Raw genomic sequence first — 25,129 nt, forward strand, 5'->3', positions numbered from 1 at the left:
GAATCATTCATGTGACACTAGTTATAGATTCCGATGCTTCACTCCAGGTTTAGTGTATCCCTTGGACCTTCTTATTGACGATGAAACACCGAAATTGCATCGGAATTAAATAGAAAAGGCACAATGACGACTTAAGTACAAGAAGACTGACTCTTCTTACTGTCTAAGTTTTGAACCATTCCTGTGACACTAATTTTGGATTCCGATGCTTCACTTCAGGTTTACTGTATCCCTTGGACCTTCTTATTGACGATAATACACCGAAATTGCAGCGGAATTAAATAGAAAAGGCACAATGCCGACTTAACTACAAGAAGACTGACTCTTCTTACTGTCTTTGTTTTGAACCATTCCTGTGACACTAGTTATAGATTCCGATGCTTCACTTCAGGTTTACTGTATCCCTTGGATCTTCTTATTAACGATGAAACACATAAATTGCATCGGAACTAATAACAAAAGGCACAATGCCGACTTAAGTACAAGAAGACTGACTCTTCCTACTGTCTAGGATTTGAACCATTTCTGTGACACTAGTTATAGATTCCGATGCTTCACTTCAGGTTTACTGTATCCCTCTGACTTTCGTATTGACGATGAAACACATATATTGCATCGGAATTAAATAAAAAAGGCACAATGCCGACTTAAGTACAAGAAGACTGACTCTTCCTACTGTCTATAATTTGAATCATTCATGTGACACTAGTTATAGATTCCGATGCTTCACTTCAGGTTTACTGTATCCCTCTGACTTTCGTATTGACGATGAAACACAGAAATTGCACCGGAATTAAATAAAAAAGGCACAATGCCGACTTCAGGACAAGAAGACTGACTCTTCTTACTGTCTATGTTTTGAACCATTCCTGTGACACTAGATATAGATTCCGATGCTTCACTTTAGGTTTACAGTATCCCTCTGAGTTTCTTATTGACGATGAAAGACAGAAATTGGACCGGAATTAAATACAATAGGCACAATGACGACTTAAGTACAAGAAGACTGACTGTTCCCACTGTCTATGTTTTGAACCATTCCTGAGACACTAGTTGAAGATTCCGATGCTTCACTTCAGGTTTACTGTATCCCTCACCTTCTTATTGACGATGAAACACTGAAATTGCACCGGAATTAAATACAAAAGGCACAATGCCGACTTGAGTACAAGAAGACAGACTCTTCCTACTGTCTATGTTTTGAACCATTCCTGTGACACTAGCTATAGATTCCGATGCTTCACTTCATTTTTACTGTATGCCTCTGACCTTATTGACGATGAAACACAGAAATTGCATCGGAATTAAATACAAAAGGCAGAATACCGACTTAAGTACAAGAAGACTGACTCTTCTTACTGTCTATGTTTTGAACCACTCCTGTGAGACTAGATATAGATTCCGATGCTTCACTTCAGGTTTACTGTGTCATTTGGACCTTCTTATTGACGATGAAACACAGAAATTACATCGGAATTAATTACAAAAGGCACAATGCCGACTTAAGTACATGAGGACTGTCTCTCCTTACTGACTATGCTTTGAATCATTCCTGTGACACTAGTTATACATTCCGATGCTTCACTTCAGGTTTACTGTATCCCTCTGACCTTCTTATTGACGATGAATCACGGAAATTGCCTCGGAATTAAATAGAAAAGGCACAATGCCGACTTTAGTACAACAAAGACTGACTTTTCTCACTGTCTATGTTTGGAACCACTCCTGAGACACTAGTTGAAGATTCCGATGCTTCACTTCAGGTTTACTGTATCCCTCTGACCTTCTTATTGACGATGAAACACAGAAATTGCACCGGAATTAAATACAAAAGGCACAATGCCGACTTAAGTACAAGAAGACAGACTCTTCATACTGTCTATGTTTTGAACCATTCCATTGACACTAGTTATAGATTCCGATGCTTCACTCCAGGTTTACTGTATCCCTTGGACCTTCTTATTGACGATGAAACACCGAAATTGCATTGGAATTAATTACAAAAGGCACAATGCCGACTTAAGTACATGAGGACTGACTCTCCTTACTGACTATGCTTTGAATCATTCCTGTGACACTAGTTATACATTCCGATGCATCACTTCAGGTTTACTGTATCCCTCTGAACTTCTTATTGACGATGAAACACAGAAATTGCATCGGAATTAAATACAAAAGGCACAATGCCGACTTATGTACAAGAAGACTGACTCTTCTTACTGTCTATATTTTGAACCATTCCTGTGACACTAGTTATAGATTCCGATGCTTCCCTCCAGGTTTACTGTAGCCCTTGGACCTTTTTATTGACGATGAAATTCAGAAATTGCATCGGAATTAAATAGAAAAGGCACAATGCCGACTAAAGTAGAAGAAGACTGACTCTTCTCACTGACTATGTTTTGAACCATTCCTGTGACACTAGTTATAGATTCCGATGCTTTACTTCAGGATTACTGTATCCCTTGGACCTTCTTATTGACGATGAAACACATAAATTGCATCGGAACTAAATACAAAAGGCACAATGCCGACTTAAGTACAAGAAGACTGACTCTTCTTACTGTCTATGTTTTGAACCATTCCTGTGACACTAGTTATAGATTCCGATGCTTCACTTTCGGTTTACTGTATCCCTCTGACTTTCTTATTGACGATGAAACACAGAAATTGCACCGGAATTACATACAAAAGGCACAATGCCGACTTAAGGACAAGAAGACTGACTAGTCTTACTGACTATGTTTTGAACCATTCCTGTGACACTAGTTATAGATTCCGATGCTTCACTCCAGGTTTAGTGTATCCCTTGGACCTTCTTATTGACGATGAAACACCGAAATTGCATCGGAATTAAATAGAAAAGGCACAATGGCGACTTAAGTACAAGAAGACTGACTCTTCTTACTGTCTAAGTTTTGAACCATTCCTGTGACACTAATTTTGGATTCCGATGCTTCACTTCAGGTTTACTGTATCCCTTGGACCTTATTATTGACGATAATACACTGAAATTGCATCGGAATTAAATAGAAAAGGCACAATGCCGACTTAAGTACAAGAAGACTGACTCTTCTTACTGTCTTTGTTTTGAACCATTCCTGTGACACTAGTTATAGATTCCGATGCTTCACTTCAGGTTTACTGTATCCCTCTGACTTTCGTATTGACGATGAAACACAGAAATTGCACCGGAATTAAATAAAAAAGGCACAATGCCGACTTAAGGACAAGAAGACTGACTCTTCTTACTGTCTATGTTTTGAACCATTCCTGTGACACTAGATATAGATTCCGATGCTTCACTTTAGGTTTACTGTATCCCTCTGAGTTTCTTATTGACGATGAAAGACAGAAATTGGACCGGAATTAAATACAATAGGCACAATGACGACTTAAGTACAAGAAGACTGACTGTTCCCACTGTCTATGTTTTGAACCATTCCTGAGACACTAGTTGAAGATTCCGATGCTTCACTTCAGGTTTACTGTATCCCTCACCTTCTTATTGACGATGAAACACTGAAATTGCACCGGAATTAAATACAAAAGGCACAATGCCGACTTAAGTACAAGAAGACAGACTCTTCTTACTGTCTATGTTTTGAACCATTCCTGTGACACTAGCTATAGATTCAGATGCTTCACTTCATTTTTACTGTATGCCTCTGACCTTATTGACGATGAAACACAGAAATTGCATCGGAATTAAATACAAAAGGCAGAATACCGACTTAAGTACAAGAAGACTGACTCTTCTTACTGTCTATGTTTTGAACCACTCCTGTGAGACTAGATATAGATTCCGATGCTTCACTTCAGGTTTACTGTATCATTTGGACCTTCTTATTGACGATGAAACACAGAAATTACATCGGAATTAATTACAAAAGGCACAATGCCGACTTAAGTACATGAGGACTGACTCTCCTTACTGACTATGCTTTGAATCATTCCTGTGACACTAGTTATACATTCCGATGCTTCACTTCAGGTTTACTGTATCCCTCTACCCTTCTTGTTGACGATGAATCACGGAAATTGCCTCGGAATTAAATAGAAAAGGCACAATGCCGACTTTAGTACAAGAAGACTGACTTTTCTCACTGTCTATGTTTTGAACCACTCCTGAGACACTAGTTGAAGATTCCGATGCTTCACTTCAGGTTTACTGTATCCCTCTGACCTTCTTATTGACGATGAAACACAGAAATTGCACCGGAATTAAATACAAAAGGCACAATGCCGACTTAAGTACAAGAAGACAGACTCTTATGACTGACTATGTTTTGAACCATTCCTGTGACACTAGTTATAGATTCCGATGCTTTACTTCAGGATTACTGTATCCCTTGGACCTTCTTATTGACGATGAAACACATAAATTGCATCGGAACTAAATACAAAAGGCACAATGCCGACTTAAGTACAAGAAGACTGACTCTTCTTACTGTCTATGCTTTGAATCATTCCTGTGACACTAGTTATAGTTTCCGATGCTTCACTCCAGGTTTACTGTATCCCTTGGACCTTCTTATTGACGATGAAACACCGAAATTGCATTGGAATTAAATACAAAAGGCACAATGCCGACTTAAGTACATGAGGACTGACTCTCCTTACTGACTATGCTTTGAATGATTCCCGTGACACTAGTTATAGATTCCGATGCTTCACTTCAGGTTTACTGTATCCCTCTGAACTTCTTATTGACGATGAAACACAGAAATTGCATCGGAATTAAATACAAAAGGCACAATGCCGACTTAAGTACAAGAAGACTGACTCTTCTTACTGTCTTTGTTTTGAACCATTCCTGTGACACTAGTTATAGATTCCGATGCTTCACTTCTGGTTTACTGTATCCCTCTGACTTTCGTATTGACGATGAAACACAGAAATTGCACCGGAATTAAATAAAAAAGGCACAATGCCGACTTAAGGACAAGAAGACTGACTCTTCTTACTGTCTATGTTTTGAACCATTCCTGTGACACTAGATATAGATTCCGATGCTTCACTTTAGGTTTACTGTATCCCTCTGAGTTTCTTATTGACGATGAAAGACAGAAATTGGACCGGAATTAAATACAATAGGCACAATGACGACTTAAGTACAAGAAGACTGACTGTTCCCACTGTCTATGTTTTGAACCATTCCTGAGACACTAGTTGAAGATTCCGATGCTTCACTTCAGGTTTACTGTATCCCTCACCTTCTTATTGACGATGAAACACTGAAATTGCACCGGAATTAAATACAAAAGGCACAATGCCGACTTAAGTACAAGAAGACAGACTCTTCTTACTGTCTATGTTTTGAACCATTCCTGTGACACTAGCTATAGATTCAGATGCTTCACTTCATTTTTACTGTATGCCTCTGACCTTATTGACGATGAAACACAGAAATTGCATCGGAATTAAATACAAAAGGCAGAATACCGACTTAAGTACAAGAAGACTGACTCTTCTTACTGTCTATGTTTTGAACCACTCCTGTGAGACTAGATATAGATTCCGATGCTTCACTTCAGGTTTACTGTATCATTTGGACCTTCTTATTGACGATGAAACACAGAAATTACATCGGAATTAATTACAAAAGGCACAATGCCGACTTAAGTACATGAGGACTGACTCTCCGTACTGACTATGCTTTGAATCATTCCTGTGACACTAGTTATACATTCCGATGCTTCACTTCAGGTTTACTGTATCCCTCTACCCTTCTTGTTGACGATGAATCACGGAAATTGCCTCGGAATTAAATAGAAAAGGCACAATGCCGACTTTAGTACAAGAAGACTGACTTTTCTCACTGTCTATGTTTTGAACCACTCCTGAGACACTAGTTGAAGATTCCGATGCTTCACTTCAGGTTTACTGTATCCCTCTGACCTTCTTATTGACGATGAAACACAGAAATTGCACCGGAATTAAATACAAAAGGCACAATGCCGACTTAAGTACAAGAAGACAGACTCTTATCACTGACTATGTTTTGAACCATTCCTGTGACACTAGTTATAGATTCCGATGCTTTACTTCAGGATTACTGTATCCCTTGGACCTTCTTATTGACGATGAAACACATAAATTGCATCGGAACTAAATACAAAAGGCACAATGCCGACTTAAGTACAAGAAGACTGACTCTTCTTACTGTCTATGCTTTGAATCATTCCTGTGACACTAGTTATAGTTTCCGATGCTTCCCTCCAGGTTTACTGTATCCCTTGGACCTTCTTATTGACGATGAAACACCGAAATTGCATTGGAATTAAATACAAAAGGCACAATGCCGACTTAAGTACATGAGGACTGACTCTCCTTACTGACTATGCTTTGAATGATTCCTGTGACACTAGTTATAGATTCCGATGCTTCACTTCAGGTTTACTGTATCCCTCTGAACTTCTTATTGACGATGAAACACAGAAATTGCATCGGAATTAAATACAAAAGGCACAATGCCGACTTAAGTACAAGAAGACTGACCCTTCTTACTATCTATGATTTGAACCATTCCTGTGACACTAGTTATAGATTCCGATGCTTCACTCCAGGTTTACTGTATCCCTTGGACCTTCTTATTGATGATGAAACTCTGAAATTGCATCGGAATTAGATACAAAAGGCACAATGCCGACTTAAGTACAAGAAGACTGACTCTTCCTACTGTCTATGATTTGAACCATTCCTGTGACACTAGTTATAGATTCCGATGCTTCACTTCAGGTTTACTGTATCCCTCTGACTTTCGTATTGACGATGAAACACAGAAATTGCACCGGAATTAAATAAAAAAGGCACAATGCCGACTTAAGGACAAGAAGACTGACTCTTCTTACTGTCTATGTTTTCAACCATTCCTGTGACACTAGATATAGATTCCGATGCTTCACTTTAGGTTTACTGTATCCCTCTGAGTTTCTTATTGACGATGAAAGACAGAAATTGGACCGGAATTAAATACAAAAGGCAAAATGCCAACTTAAGTACAAGAAGACTGACTGCTCCCACTGTCAATGTTTTGAACCATTCCTGGGACACTAGTTGAAGATTCCGATGCTTCACTTCTGGTTTACTGTATTCCTCACCTTCTTATTGACAATGAAACACTGAAATTGCACCTTAATTAAATACAAAAGGCACAATGCCGACTTAAGTACAAGAAGACAGACTCTTCCTACTGTCTATGTTTTGATCCATTCCTGTGACACTAGCTATAGATTCCGATGCTTCACTTCATTTTTACTGTATGCCTCAACCTTATTGACGATGAAACACAGAAATTGCATCGGAATTAAATACAAAAGGCACAATACCGACTTAAGTACAAGAAGATTGACTCTTCTTACTGTCTATGTTTTGAACCAAACCTATGAGACTAGATATAGATTCCGATGCTTCACTTCTGGTTTACTGTATCATTTGGACCTTCTTATTGACGATAAAACACAGAAATTACATCGGAATTAAATACAAAAGGCACAATGCCGACTTAAGTACAAAAAGACTGAATCTTCTTACTGACTATGTTTTGAACCATTCCTGTGACACTAGTTATAGATTCCGATGCTTCACTTCAGTTTACTGTATCCCTCTGACCTTCTTATTGACGATGAAACAAAGAAATTGGATCATAATTAAATAGAAAAGGCACAATGCCGACTTAAGTACAAGATGACTGACTCTTCTTACAGTCTATGCTTTGAACCATTCCTGTGACATTAGTTATAGATTCCGATGCTTGGCTTCAGGTTTACTGTATCCCTTGGAGCTTCTTATTGACGATGAAACACAGAAATAGCATCGGAATTTAATACACAAGGCACAATGCCGACTCAAGTACAAGAAGACTGACTCTTCTGACTGTCTATGTTGTGAACCATTCATGTGACACTAGTTATAGTTTCCGATGCCGCACATCAGGTTTACTGTATCGGTCTGACCTTCTTATTGACGATGAAACACATAAATTGCATCGGAATTAAATACAAAATGCACAATGCCGACTTAAGTACATGAAGACTGACTAATCTTACTGTCTATGTTTTGAACCATTTCTGTGACACTAGTTATAGATTCCGATGCTTCACTTCAGGTTTACTGTTTACCTTGGACCTTCTTATTAACGATGAAACAATGATATTGCATCGGAATTAAATACAAAAGGCACAATGCCGACTTAAGTACATGAAGACTGATTCTTCTTACTGACTATGTTTTGGACCATTCCTGTGACACTAGTTATAGATTCCGATACTTCCCTCCAGGTTTACTGTATCCCTTGGACCTTTTTATTGACGATGAAATTCAGAAATTGCATCAGAATTAAATAGAAAAGGCACAATGCCGACTAAAGTAGAAGAAGACTGACTCTTCTCACTGACTATGTTTTGAACCATTCCTGTGACACTAGTTATAGATTCCGATGCTTCACTTCAGGATTACTGTATCCCTTGGACCTTCTTATTGACGATGAAACACCGAAATTGCATTGGAATTAAATACAAAAGGCACAATGCCGACTTAAGTACATGAGGACTGACTCTCCTTACTGACTATGCTTTGAATCATTCCTGTGACACTAGTTATAGATTCCGATGCTTCACTTTCGGTTTACTGTATCCCTCTGACTTTCTTATTGACGATGAAACACAGAAATTGCACCGGAATTACATACAAAAGGCACAATGCCGACTTAAGGACAAGAAGACTGACTAGTCTTACTGACTATGTTTTGAACCATTCCTGTGACACTAGTTATAGATTCCGATGCTTCACTCCAGGTTTAGTGTATCCCTTGGACCTTCTTATTGACGATTAAACACCGAAATTGCATCGGAATTAAATAGAAAAGGCACAATGGCGACTTAAGTACAAGAAGACTGACTCTTCTTACTGTCTAAGTTTTGAACCATTTCTGTGACACTAATTTTGGATTCCGATGCTTCACTTCAGGTTTACTGTATCCCTTGGACCTTCTTATTGACGATAATACACTGAAATTGCATCGGAATTAAATAGAAAAGGCACAATGCCGACTTAAGTACAAGAAGACTGTCTCTTCTTACTGTCTTTGTTTTGAACCATTCCTGTGACACTAGTTATAGATTCCGATGCTTCACTTCAGGTTTACTGTATCCCTTGGATCTTCTTAATAACGATGAAACACATAAATTGCATCGGAACTAATAACAAAAGGCACAATGACGACTTAAGTACAAGAAGACTGACTCTTCCTACTGTCTAGGATTTGAACCATTTCTGTGACACTAGTTATAGATTCCGATGCTTCACTTCAGGTTTACTGTATCCCTCTGACTTTCGTATTGACGATGAAACACATATATTGCATCGGAATTAAATAAAAAAGGCACAATGCCGACTTAAGTACAAGAAGACTGACTCTTGCTACTGTCTATGATTTGAATCATTCCTGTGACACTAGTTATAGATTCCGATGCTTCACTTCAGGTTTACTGTATCCCTCTGACTTTCGTATTGACGATGAAACACAGAAATTGCACCGGAATTAAATAAAAAAGGCACAATGCCGACTTAAGGACAAGAAGACTGACTCTTCTTACCGTCTATGTTTTGAACCATTCCTGTGACACTAGATATAGATTCCGATGCTTCACTTTAGGTTGTCTGTATCCCTCTGAGTTTCTTATTGACGATGAAAGACAGAAATTGGACCGGAATTAAATACAATAGGCACAATGACGACTTAAGTACAAGAAGACTGACTGTTCCCACTGTCTATGTTTTGAACCATTCCTGAGACACTAGTTGAAGATTCCGATGCTTCACTTCAGGTTTACTGTATCCCTCACCTTCTTATTGACGATGAAACACTGAAATTGCACCGGAATTAAATACAAAAGGCACAATGCCGACTTAAGTACAAGAAGACAGACTCTTCTTACTGTCTATGTTTTGAACCATTCCTGTGACACTAGCTATAGATTCCGATGCTTCACTTCATTTTTACTGTATGCCTCTGACCTTATTGACGATGAAACACAGAAATTGCATCGGAATTAAATACAAAAGGCAGAATACCGACTTAAGTACAAGAAGACTGACTCTTCTTACTGTCTATGTTTTGAACCACTCCTGTGAGACTAGATATAGATTCCGATCCTTCACTTCAGGTTTACTGTATCATTTGGACCTTCTTATTGACGATGAAACACAGAAATTACATCGGAATTAAATACAAAAGGCACAATGCCGACTTAAGTACAAAAAGACTGACTCTTCTTACTGACTATGTTTTGAACCATTCCTGTGACACTAGATATAGATTCCGATGCTTCACTTCAGTTTACAGTATCCCTCTGACTTTCATATTGACGATGAAACACAGAAATTAAATCATAATTAAATAGAAAAGGCACAATGCCGACTTAAGTACAAGAAGACTGACTCTTCTTACAGTCTATGCTTTGAACCATTCCTGTGACACTAGTTATAGATTCCGATGCTTGGCTTCAGGTTTACTGTATCCCTTGGAGCTTCTTATTGACGATGAAACACAGAAAAAGCATCGGAAATTAATACACAAGGCACAATGCCGACTCAAGTACAAGAAGACTGACTCTTCTGACTGTCTATGTTGTGAACCATTCATGTGACACTAGTTATAGCTTCCGATGCCGCACATCAGGTTTACTGTATCGGTCTGACCTTCTTATTGACGATGAAACACAGAAATTGCATCGGAATTAAATACAAAATGCACAATGCCGACTTAAGTACATGAAGACTGACTAATCTTACTGTCTATGTTTTGAACCATTTCAGTGACACTAGTTATAGATTCCGATGCTTCACTTCAGGTTTACTGTTTACCTTGGACCTTCTTATTAACGATGAAACAATGAAATTGCATCGGAATTAAATACAAAAGGCACAATGCCAACTTAAGTACATGAAGTCTGATTCTTCTTACTGACTATGTTTTGAACCATTCCTGTGACACTAGTTATAGATTCCGATGATTCACTTCAGGTTTACTGTATCCCTTGGACCTTCTTATTGACGATGAAACACAGAAATTGCATCGGAATTAAATACAAATGGCACAATGCCGACTTAAGTACAAGAAGGCTGACTCTTCATACAGTCTATTTTTTGAACCATTCCTGTGACACTAGTTATAGATTCCGATGCTTCACTCCAGGTTTACTGTATCCCTTGCACCTTCTTATTGACGATGAAACACAGAAATTGCACCGGAATTAAATACAAATTGCACAATGCCGACTTAAGGACAAGAAGACGACTCTTCTTACTGACCATGTTTTGAACCATTCCTGTGACACTAGTTATAGATTCCGTGCTTCACTTCAGGTTTACTGTATCCCTCTGACCTTCTTATTGACGATGAAACACGGAAATTGCCTCGGAATTTAATAGAAATGCCGACTTTAGTACAAGAAGACTGACTTTTCTTACTGTCTATGTTTTGAACCACTCCTGAGACACTAGTTGAAGATTCCGATGCTTCACTTCAGGTTTACTGTATCCCTCTGACCTTCTTATTGACGATGAAACACAGAAATTGCACCGGAATTAAATACAAAAGGCACAATGCCTACTTAAGTACAAGAAGACAGACTCTTCTTACTGTCTATGTTTTGAACCATTCCATTGACACTAGTTATAGATTCCGATGCTTCACTTCAGGTGTACTGTATCCCTTGGAACTTATTATTGACGACAATACACTGAAATTGCATCGGAATTAAATAGAAAAGGCACAATGCCGACTTAAGTACAAGAAGACTGACTCCTCTTACTGTCTATGTTATGAACCATTCCTGTGACACTAGTTATAGCTTCCGATGCTTCAGGTTTAGTGTATCCCTTGGACCTTCTTATTGACGATGAAACACAGAAATTGCTTCGGAATTAAATACATAAGGCACAATGCCGACATAAGTACAAGAAGACTGATTCTTCTTACTGACTATGTTTTGAACCATTCCTGTGTCACTAGTTATAGATTCCGATGCTTGACTTCAGGTTTACTGTATCCCTTGGACCTTCTTATTGACGATGAAACACATAAATTGCATCGGAATTAAATACAAAAGGCACAATGCCGACTTAAGTACAAGAAGACTGACTCTTCCTACTGACTATGTTTTGAACGATTCCTGTGACACTAGCTATAGATTCCGATGCTTCACTTCATTTTTACTGTATCCCTCTGACCTTATTGACGATGAAACACAGAAATTGCAACGGAATTAAATACAAAAGGCACAATACCGACATAAGTACAAGAATACTGACTCTTCTTACTGTCTATGTTTTGAACCACTCCTTTGACACTAGTTATAGATTCCGATGCTTCACGTCAGGTTTACTCTATCATTTGGACCTTCTTATTGGCGATGAAACACAGAAATTACATCGGAATTAAATACAAAAGGCACAATGCCGACTTAAGTACAAAAAGACTGACTCTTCTTATTGACTATGTTTTGCACCATTCCTGTGACACTGGTTATAGATTCCGATGCTTCACTTCAAGTTTACTGTATCCCTCTGACCTTCTTATTGAAGATGAAACTCAGAAATTGGATCGGAATTAAATTGAAAAGGCACAATGCCGACTTAAGTACATGAAGACTGACTCTTCTTACTGTCTATGCTTTGAACCATTCCTGTGACACTAGTTACAGATTCCGATGCTTGATTTCAGGTTTACTGTATCCCTTGGACCTTCTTATTGACGATGAAACACAGAAATAGCATCGGAATGTAATACAAAAGGCACAATGCCGACTCAAGTACAAGAAGACTGACTCTTCTGACTGTCTATGTTGTAAACCATTCCTGTGCCACTAGTTATAGATTCCGATGCCTCACTTCAGGTTTACTGTATCGGTCTGACATTCTTATTGACGATGAAACACAGAAAATGCATCGGAATTAAATACAAAATGCACAATGCCGACTTAAGTACATGACGACTGACTCATCTTACTGTCTATGTTTTGAACCATTTCTGTGACACTAGTCATATATTCCGATGCTTCACTTCAGGGTTACTGTATCCCTCTGACCTTCTTATTGACGATGAAACACAGAAATTGCATCGGAATTAAATACAAAAGGCACAATGCCGACTTAAGTACAAGAAGACAGACTCTTCTTACTGTCTATGTTTTGAACCATTCCATTGACACTAGTTATAGAATACGATGCTTCACTCCAGGTTTACTGTATCCCTTGGACCTTCTTATTGACGATAATACACTGAAATTGCATCGGAATTAAATACAAAAGGCACAATGCCGACTTAAGTACTAGAAGACTGACTCGTCTTACTGTCTATGTTTTGAACCATTCCTGTGACACTAGTTATAGCTTCCGATGCTTCACTCAAGGTTTAGTGTATCCCTTGGACCTTCTTATTGACGATGAAACCCAGAAATTGCATCGGAATTAAATAGAAAAGGCACTATGCCGACTTAAGTACAAGATGGCAGACTCTTCTTACTGACTATGTTTTGAACCATTCCTGTGTCACTAGTTATAGATTCCGATGCTTGACTTCAGGTTTACTGTATCCCTTGGACCTTCTTATTGACGATGAAACACAGAAATTGCATCGGAATTAAATACAAAAGGCACAATGCCGACTTAAGTACAAGAAGACTGACTCTTCCTACTGTCTATGTTTTGAACGATTCCTGTGACACTAGCTATAGATTCCGATGCTTCACTTCATTTTTACTGTATCCCTCTGACCTTATTGACGATGAAACACAGAAATTGCATCGGAATTAAATACAAAAGGCGCAATACCGACTTAAGTACAAGAAGTCTGACTTTTCTTACTGTCTATGTTTTGAACCACTCCTGTGACCCTAGATACAGATTCCGATGCTTCACTCCAGGTTTACTGTATCCCTTGGACCTTCTTATTGACGATAATACACTGAAATTGCATCGGAATTAAATAGAAAAGGCACAATGCCGACTTAGGTACAAGAAGACTGACTCGTCTTACTGTCTATGTTTTGAACCATTCCTGTGACACTAGTTATAGCTTCCGATGCTTCACTCCAGGTTTAGTGTATCCCTTGGACCTTCTTATTGACGATGAAACACAGAAATAGCATCGGAATTTAATACAAAAGGCACAATGCCGACTCACGTACAAGAAGACTGACTCTTCTGACTGTCTATGTTTTGAACCATTTCTGTGACACTAGTTATAGATTCCGATGCTTCACTTCAGGGTTACTGTATCCCTCTGAAATTCTTATTGACGATGAAACACAGAAATTGCATCGGAATTAAATAGAAAAGGCACAATGCCGACTTAAGTACAAGAAGACTGACTCGTCTTACTGTCTATGTTTTGAACCATTCCTGTGACACTAGTTATAGCTTCCGTTGCTTCACTCCAGGTTTAGTGTATCCCTTGGACCTTCTTATTGACGATGAAACACAGAAATTACATCGGAATTAAATACAAAAGGCACAATGCCGACTTAAGTACAAAAAGACTGACTCTTCTTACTGACTATGTTTTGAACCATTCCTGTGACACTAGTTAGAGATTCCGATTCTTCGCTTCAGGTTTACTGTATCCCTCTGACCTTCTTATTGACGATGAAACACAGAATTTGGATCGGAATTAAATAGAAAAGGCACAATGCCGACTTAAGTACAAGAAGACTGACTCTTCTTACTGTCTATGCTTTGAACCATTCCTGTGACACTAGTTATAGATTCCGATGCTTGACTTCAGGTTTACTGTATCCCTTGGACCTTCTTATTGACGATGAAACACAGAAATAGCATCGGAATTTAATACAAAAGGCACAATGCCGACTCAAGTACAAGAAGACTGACTCTTCTGACTGTCTATGTTGTGAACCATTCCTGTGACACTAGTTATAGATTCCGATGCCTCACTTCAGGTTTACTGTATCGGTCCGACCTTCTTATTGACGATGAAACACAGAAATTGCATCGGAATTAAACACAAAATGCACAATGCCGACTTAAGTATATGAAGACTGACTCATCTTACTGTCTATGTTTTGAACCATTTCTGTGACACTAGTTATAGATTGCGATGCTTCACTACAGGGTTACTGTATCCCTCTGAAATTCTTATTGACGATGAAACACAGAAATTGCATCGGAATTAAATACAAAAGGCACAATGCCGACTTACGTACAAGAAGACTGACTCTTCTTTCTGTCTATGCTTTGAACCATTCCTGTGACACTAGTTATGCATTCCGATGCTTCACTTCAGGTTTACTGTATCCCTTGAACCTTCATATTGACGATGAAACACAGAAATTGCCTCGGAATTAAATACAAAAGGACAATGCCGATTAAAGTAGAAGAAGACTGACTCTTCCCACTGTCTATGTTTGAACCATTGCATTGACTCTAGTTATAGATTCCGATGCTTCATTTCAGGTTTACTTTTTCCCTTGGACCTTCTTATTAACGATGAAACAATGAAATTGCATCGGAATTAAATACAAAAGGCACAATGCCGACTTAAGTACATGAAGACTGATTCTTCTTACTGACTATGTAATGAATCATTCCTGTGACACTAGTTATATATTCCGATGCTTCACTTTTGGTTTAATGTATGCCTTGGACCTTCTTATTGACGATGAAACACAGAAATTGCATCGGAATTAAATACAAAAGGCACAATGCCGACTTAAGTACAAGAAGGCTGACTCTTCTTACTGTCTATGTTTTGAACCATTCCTGTGACTCTAGTTATAGATTCCGATGCTTCACTCCAGGTTTACTGTATCCCTTGCACCTTCTTATTGACGATGAAACACAGGAATTGCATCGGAATTAAATACAAAAGGCACAATGACTACTTAAGTACAAGAAGACTGACTCTTCCTACTGTCTATGTTTTGAACCATTCCTGTGACACTAGCTATAGTTTCCGATTCTTCACTTCATTTTTACTGTATCCGTCTGACCTTATTGACGATGAAACACAGAAATTGCATCGGAATTATATACAAAAGGCACAATACCGACTTAAGTACAAGAAGACTGACTCTTCTTACTGTCTATGTTTGAACCACTCCTGTGACACTAGATATAGGATCCGATGCTTCACTTCAGGTTTACTGTATAATTTGGACCTTCTTATTGAGGATGAAACACAGATATTACATCGGAATTAAATACCAAAGGCACAATGCCGACTTAAGTACAAAAAGACTGACTCTTCTTACTGACTATGTTTTGAACCATTCCTGTGACACTAGTTATAGATTCCGATGCTTCACTTCAGGTTTACTGTATCCCTCTGACCTTCTTATTGACGATGAAACACAGAAATTGGATCGGAATTAAATAGAAAATGCACAATGCCGACTTATGTGCAAGAAGACTGACTCTTCTTACTGTCTATGTTTTGAACCATTCCTGTGACACTAGTTATAGGTTCCGATGATTCACACCAGGTATACTGTATCCCTTGGACCTTCTTAATGACGATGAAACACCGAAATTGCAACGGAATTAAATAGAAAAGGCACAATGCCGACTTAGGTACAAGAAGAAAGACTCTTGTTACTGACTATGTTTTGAACCATTCCTGTGACACTAGTTATGGATTCCGATGCTTCACTTCATTTTTACTGTATACCTTGGACCTTCTTATTAACGATGAAACACAGAAATTGCATCGGAATTTAATACAAAAGGCACAATGCCGACTCAAGTAGAAGAAGACTGACTCTTCTGAGTGTCTATGTTGTGAACCATTCCAGTGACACTAGTTATAGATTCCGATGCCTCACTTCAGGTTTACTGTATCGGTCTGACTTTCTTATTGACGATGAAACACAGATATTACATCGGAATTAAATACAAAAGTCACAATGCCGACTTAAGTACAAAAAGACTGACTCTTCTTACTAACTATGTTTTGAACCATTCCTGTGACACTAGTTATAGATTCCGATGCTTCACTTCAGGTTTACTGTATCCCTCTGACCTTTTTATTGACGATGAAACACAGAAATTGGATCGGAATTAAATAGAAAATGCACAATGCCGACTTAAGTGCAAGAAGACTGACTCTTCTTACTGTCTATGTTTAGAACCATTCCTGTGACACTAGTTATAGATTCCGATGATTCACACCAGGTATACTGTATCCCTTGGACCTACTTAATGACGATGAAACACCGAAATTGCTACGGAATTAAATAGAAAAGGTACAATGCCGACTTAGGTACAAGAAGACTGACTCTTGTTACTGACTATGTTTTGAACCATTCCTGTGACACTAGTTATGCATTCCGATGCTTCATTCCATTTTTACTGTATACCTTGGACCTTCTTATTAACGATGAAACACAGAAATTGCCTCGGAATTAAATACAAAAGGCACAATGCCGACTTAAGTACAAGAAGACTGACTCTTCCTACTGTCTATGTTTGAACCATTCCATTGACACTAGTTATAGATTCCGATGCTCCACTTCAAGTTTTCTGTTTCCCTTGGACCTTCATATTAACGATGAAACAATGAAATTGCATCGGAATTAAATACAAAAGGCACAATGCCGACTTAAGTACATCAAGACTGATTGTTCTTACTGACTATGTTTTGAACCATTCCTGTGACACTAGCTATAGATTCCGATGCTTCACTTCAGGTTCACTGTATCCCTCTGACGTTCGTATTGACGGTGAAACACAGAAATTGCACCGGAATTAAATACAAAAGGCACAATGCCGACTTAAGGACAAGAAGACTGACTCTTCTTAGTGTCTATGCTTTGAACCATTCCTGTGACACTAGTTATAGATTCCGATGCTTCACTTTCGGTTTACTGTATCCCTCTGACTTTCTTATTGACGATGAAACACAGAAATTGCACCGGAATTAAATACAAAAGGCACAATGCCGACTTAAGGACAAGAAGACTGACTCGTCTTACTGACTATGTTTTGAACCATTCCTGTGACACTAGTTATAGATTCCGATGCTTCACTCCAGGTTTAGTGTATCCCTTGGACCCTCTTATTGACGATGAAACACAGAAATTGCATCGGAATTAAATAGAAAAGGCACAATGCCGACTTAAGTACATGAAGACTGACTCTTCTTACTGTCTATGTTTTGAACCATTCCTGTGACACAAATTTTGGATTCCGATGCTTCACTTCAGGTTTACTGTATCCCTCTGACCTTCTTATTGACGATGAAACACTGAAATTGCACCGGAATTAAATACAAAAGGCACAATCAGGACTTAAGTACAAGAAGACAGACCCTTCTTACTGTCTATGTTTTGAACCATTCCATTGACACTAGTTATAGATTCCGATGCATCACTCCAGGTTTACTGTATCCCTTGGACCTTCTTATTGACGATAATACACTGAAATTGCATCGGAATTGAATACAAAAGGCACAATGCCGACTATAGTACAAGAAGACAGACTCTTCTCACTGACTATGTTTTGAACCATTCCTGTGACACTAGTTATAGATTCCGATGCTTCACTTCAGGTTTACTGTATCACTTGGACCTTCTTATTAACGATGAAACACATAAATTGCATGGGAATTAATTACAAAAGGCACAATGCCGACTTAAGGACAAGAAGACTGACTCTTCTTACTGTCTATGTTTTGAACCATTCCTGTGACACTAGATATAGATTCCGATGCTTCACTTTAGGTTTACTGTATCCCTCTGAGTTTCTTATTGACGATGAAAGACAGAAATTGCACCGGAATTAAATACAAAAGGCACAATGCCGACTTAAGGGCAAGAAGACTGACTCTTCTTACTGACTATGTTTTGAACCATTCCTGTGACACTAGTTATAGATTCCGATGCTTCACTTCAGGTTTACTGTATCCCTTGGACCTTCTTATAGACGATGAAACACAGAAATTGCATCGGAATTAGATACAAAAGGCATAATGCCGGCTTAAGTACATGAAGACTGACTCTTCCTACTCTCTATGATTTGAACCATTCCTGTGGCATTAATTTTGGATTCCGATGCTTCACTTCAGGTTTACTGTATCCCTCTGACCTTCTTATTAACGATGAAACACAGAAATTGCATCAGAATTAAATACATAAGGCACAATGCCGACTTAAGTACAAGAAGACAGACTCTTCTTACTGTCTATGTTTTGAACCATTCCTGTGACACTAGCTATAGATTCCGATGCTTCACTTCATTTTTACTGTTTGCTCTGACCTTATTGACGATGAAACACAGAAATTGCATCGGAATTAAATACAAAAGGCACAATACCGACTTAAGTACAAGAAGCCTGACTCTTCTTACTGTCTATGTTTTGAACCACTCCTGTGAGACTAGATATAGATTCCGATGCTTCACTTCAGGTTTACTGTATCATTTGGACCTTCCTATTGACGATGAAACACAGAAATTACATGGGAATTAAATACAAAAGGCACAATGCCGACTTAAGTACAAAAAGACTGACTCTTCTTACTGACTATGTTTTGAACCATTCCTGTGACACTAGTTATAGATTCCGATGCTTCACTTCAGTTTACTGTATCCCTCTGACCTTCATATTGACGATGAAACACAGAAATTGGATCATAATTAAATAGAAAAGGCACAATGCCGACTTAAGTACAAGAAGACTAACTCTTCTTACAGTCTATGCTTTGAATCATTCCTGTGACACTAGTTATAGATTCCGATGCTTGGCTTCAGGTTTACTGTATCCCTTGGACCTTCTTATTGACGATGAAACACAGAAATAGCATCGAAATTTAATACACAAGGCACAATGCCGACTCAAGTACAAGAAGACGGACTCTTCTGACTGTCTATGTTTTGAACCATTCATGTGACACTAGTTATTGTTTCCGATGCCGCACATCAGGTTTACTGTATCGGTCTGACCTTCTTATTGACGATGAAACACAGAAATTGCATCGGAATTAAATACAAAATGCGCAATGCCGACTTAAGTACATGAAGACTGACTAATCTTACTGTCTATGTTTTGAACCATTTCTGTGACACTAGTTATAGATTCCGATGCTTCACTTCAGGGTTACTGTATCCCTCTGACCTTCTTATTGACGATGATACACAGAAATTGCATCGGAATTAAATACAAAGGGCACAATGCCGACTTAAGTACAAGAAGACTGACTCTTCATTCTGTCTATGTTTTGAACCATTCCTGTGACACTAGTTATAGATTCCGATGCTTCACTTCAGGTTTACTGTATCCCTTGGACCTTCTTATTGACGAAGAAACACAGAAATTGCCTCGGAATTAAATTCAAAAGGTACAATGCCGACTCAAGTACATGAAGACTGACTCTTCCTTTGGTCTATGTTTGAACCATTCCATTGACACTAGTTATAGATTCCGATGCTTCACTTCAGGTTTACTGTATTCCTTGGACCTTCTTATTAACGATGAAACAATGAAATTGCATCGGAATTAAATATAAAAGGCACAATGCCGACTTAAGTACATGAAGACTGATTCTTCTTACTGACTATGTTTGAACCATTCCTGTGACACTAGTTATAGATTCCGATGCTTCACTTCAGGTTTACTGTATCCCTTGGACCTTCTTATTGCCGATGAAACACAGAAATTGCATCGGAATTATATACAAATGGCACAATGCCGACTTAAGTACATGAAGGCTGACTCTTCTTACTGTCTATGTTTTGAACCATTCCTGTGACACTAGTTATAGATTCCGATGCTTCACTCCAGGTTTACTGTATCCCTTGCACCTTCTTATTGACGATGAAACACAGAAATTGCACCGGAATTAAATACAAAAGGCACAATGCCGACTTAAGGACAAGAAGACGACTCTTCTTACTGACTATGTTTTGAACCATTCCTGTGACACTAGTTATAGAGTCCGATGCTTCACTTCAGATTTACTGTATCCCTCTGACCTTCTTATTGACGATGAAACACGGAAATTGCCTCGGAATAAAATAGAAAAGGCACAATGCCGACTTTAGTACAAGCAGACTGACTTTTCTTACTGTCTATGTTTTGAACCATTCCTGTGACACTAGTAATAGATTCCGATGCTTCACTCCAGGTTTAGTGTATCCCATGGACCTTGTTATTGACGAAGAAACACAGAAATTGCATCGGAATTAAATAGAAAAGGCACAATGCCGACTTAAGTACAACAAGACTGACTCTTCTTACTAACTATCTTTTGAACCATTCCTGTGACACTAGTTCTAGATTCCGATGCTTCCTTCAGGTTTACTCTATCCCTTGGACCTTCTTATTGACGATGAAACTCCGAAATTGCATCGGAATTAAATACAAGAGGCATAATGCCGAATTAAGTACAAGAAGTCTGACTCTTCCTACTGTCTATGATTTGAACCATACCTGTGACACTAATTATAGATTCCGATGCTTCATTTCAGTTTTACTGTATCCCTCTGACCTTCTTATTGACGATGAAACACAGAAATTGCTTCGGAATTAAATACATAAGGCACAATGCCGACATAAGTACAAGAAGACTGACTGTTCCCACTGTCTATGTTTTGAACCATTCCTGAGACACTAGTTGAAGATTCCGATGCTTCACTTCAGGTTTACTGTATCCCCCTGACCTTCCTTTTGACGATGAAACACAGAAATTGCACCGGAATTAAATACAAAAGGCACAATGCCGACTTAAGTACAAGAAGACTGACTATTCTTTCTGTCTATGTTTTGAACCATTCCTGTGACACTAGTTATAGCTTCCGATGCTTCAGGTTTAGTGTATCCCTTGGACCTTCTTATTGACGATGAAACACAGAAATTGCATCGGAATTAAATAGAAATGGCACTATGCCCACTTAAGTACAAGATGACTGACTCTTCTTACTGACTATGTTTTGAACCATTCCTGTGTCACTAGTTATAGATTCCGATGCTTGACTTCAGGTTTACTGTATCCCTTGGACCTTCTTATTGACGATGAAACACAGAAATTGCATCGGAATTAAATACAAAAGGCACAATGCCGACTTAAGTACAAGAAGACTGACTCTTCCTACTGTCTATGTTTTGAACCATTCCTGTGACACTAGATATAGATTCCGATGCTTCACGTCAGGTTTACTCTATCATTTGGACCTTCTTATAGGCGATGAAACACAGAAATTACATCGGATTTAAATACAAAAGGCACAATGCCGACTTAAGTACAAAAAGACTGACTCTTCTTACTGACTATGATTTGCACCATTCCTGTGACACTGGTTATAGATTCCGATGCTTCACTTCAGGTTTACTGTATCCCTCTGTCCTTCTTATTGACGATGAAACACAGAAATTGGATCGGAATTAAATTGAAAAGGCACAATGCCGACTTAAGTACAAGAAGACTGACTCTTCTTACTGTCTATGCTTTGAACCATTCCTGAAACACTATTTACAGATTCCGATGCTTGACTTCAGGTTTACTGTATCCCTTGGACCTTCTTATTGACGATGAAACACAGAAATAGCATCGGAATGTAATACAAAAGGCACAATGCCGACTCAAGTACAAGAAGACTGACTCTTCTGACTGTCTATGTTGTGAACCATTCCAGTGCCACTAGTTATAGATTCCGATGCCTCACTTCAGGTTTACTGTATCGGTCTGACATTCTTATTGACGATGAAACACAGAAATTGCATCGGAATTAAATACAAAATGCACAATGCCTACTTAAGTACATGAAGACTTTCTCATCTTACTGTCTATGTTTGGAACCATTTCTGTGACACTAGTCATAGATTCCGATGCTTCACTTCAGGGTTACTGTATCCCTCTGACCTTCTTATTGACGATGAAACACAGAAATTGCATCGGAATTAAATACAAAAGGCACAATGCCGACTTAAGTACAAGAAGACTGACTATTCTTTCTGTCTATGTTTTCAACCATTCCTGTGACACTAGTTATGGATTCCGATGCTTCACTTCAGGTTTACTGTATCCCTTGTACCCTCTTATTGACGATGAAACACAGAAATTGCCTCGGAATTAAATACAAAAAGCACAATGCCGACTTACGTACAAGAAGACTGACTCTACTTACTGTCTATGTTTGAAACATTCCTTTGACACTAGTTATTGATTCCGATGCCTCACTTCAGGTTTACTGTATCCTTTGGACCTTCTTATTAACGATGAAACAATGAAATTGCATCGGAATTAAATACAAAAGGCACAATGCCGACTTATGTTCATGAAGACTGATTCTTCTTACTGACTATGTATTGAACCATTCCTGTGACACTAGTTATAGACTCCGATGCTTCACTTCAGGTTTACTGTATCACTTGGACCTTCTTATTGACGATGAAACATAGAAATTGCATCGGAATTAAATACAAAAGGCATAATGCCGACTTAAGTACAAGAAGGCTGACTCTTCTTACTGTCTACGTTTTGAACCATTCCTGTGACACTAGTTATAGATTCCGATGCTTCCCTCCAGGTTTACTGTATCCCTCTGACCTTCTTATTGACGATGAAACACAGAAATTGGATCGGAATTAAATTGAAAAGGCACAATGCCGACATAAGTACAACAAGACTGACTCTTCTTACTGTCTATGTTTTGAACCATTCCTGTGACACTAGTTATAGATTCCGATGCTTGACTTCAGGTTTACTGTTTCCCTCTGACCTTCTTATTGACGATAAAACACAGAAATTGGATCGGAATTAAATACAAAAGTCACAATGCCTACTTAAGTACAAGAAGACAGACTCTTCTTACTGTCTATGTTTTGAACCATTCCATTGACACTAGTTATAGATTACGATGCTTCACTCCAGGTTTACTGTATCCCTTGGACCTTCTTATTGACGATAATACACTTAAATTGCATCGGAATTAAATAGAAAAGGCACAATGCCGACTTAAGTACAAGAAGACTGACTCGCCTTACTGTCTATGTTTTGAACCATTTCTGTGACACTAGTTATAGCTTCCGATGCTTCACTCCAGGTTTAGTGTATCCCTTGGACCTTCTTATTGACGATGAAACCCAGAAATTGCATCGGAATTAAATAGAAAAGTCACTATGTCGACTTAAGTACAAGATGACTGACTCTTCTTACAGACTATGTTTTGAACCATTCCTGTGTCACTAGTTATAGATTCCGATGCTTGACTTCAGGTTTACTGTATCCCTTGGACCTTCTTATTGACGATGAAACACAGAAATTACATCGGAATTAAATACAAAAGGCAAAATGCCGACTTAAGTACAAGAAGGCTGACTCTTCCTACTGTCTATGTTTTGAACGATTCCTGTGACACTAACTATAGATTCCGATGCTTCACTTCATTTTTACTGTATCCCTCTGACCTTATTGACGATGAAACACAGAAATTGCATCGGAATTAAATACAAAAGGCACAATACCGACTTAAGTACAAGAAGGCTGACTCTTCTTACTGTCTACGTTTTGAACCGTTCCTGTGACACTAGTTATAGATTCCGATGCTTCCCTTCAGGTTTACTGTATCCCTCTGACCTTCTTATTGACGATGAAACACAGAAATTGGATCGGAATTAAATAGAAAAGGCACAATCCCGACATAAGTACAACAAGACTGACTCTTCTTACTGTCTATGTTTTGAACCATTCCTGTGACACTAGTTACAGATTCCGATGCTTGACTTCAGGTTTACTGTATCCCTCTGACCTTCTTATTGACGATGAAACACAGATATTGGATCGAAATTAAATAGAAAAGGCACATTGCCGACTTCAGTACAAGAAGACTGACTCTTCTTACTGTCTATGTTTTGAACCATTCCTGTGACACTAGTTATAGATTCCGATTCTTGACTTCAGGTTTACTGTTTCCCTCTGACCTTCTTATTGACGATAAAACACAGAAATTGGATCGGAATTAAATACAAAAGTCACAATTCCTACTTAAGTACAAGAAGACAGACTCTTCTTACTGTCTATGTTTTGAACCATTCCATTGACACTAGTTATAGATTACGATGCTTCACTCCAGGTTTACTGTATCCCTTGGACCTTCTTATTGACGATAATACACT

This window comes from Schistocerca serialis, chromosome 3 (genome assembly GCF_023864345.2).
Source record: "Schistocerca serialis cubense isolate TAMUIC-IGC-003099 chromosome 3, iqSchSeri2.2, whole genome shotgun sequence".
Classification (NCBI taxonomy): Eukaryota; Metazoa; Arthropoda; class Insecta; order Orthoptera; family Acrididae; genus Schistocerca; species Schistocerca serialis.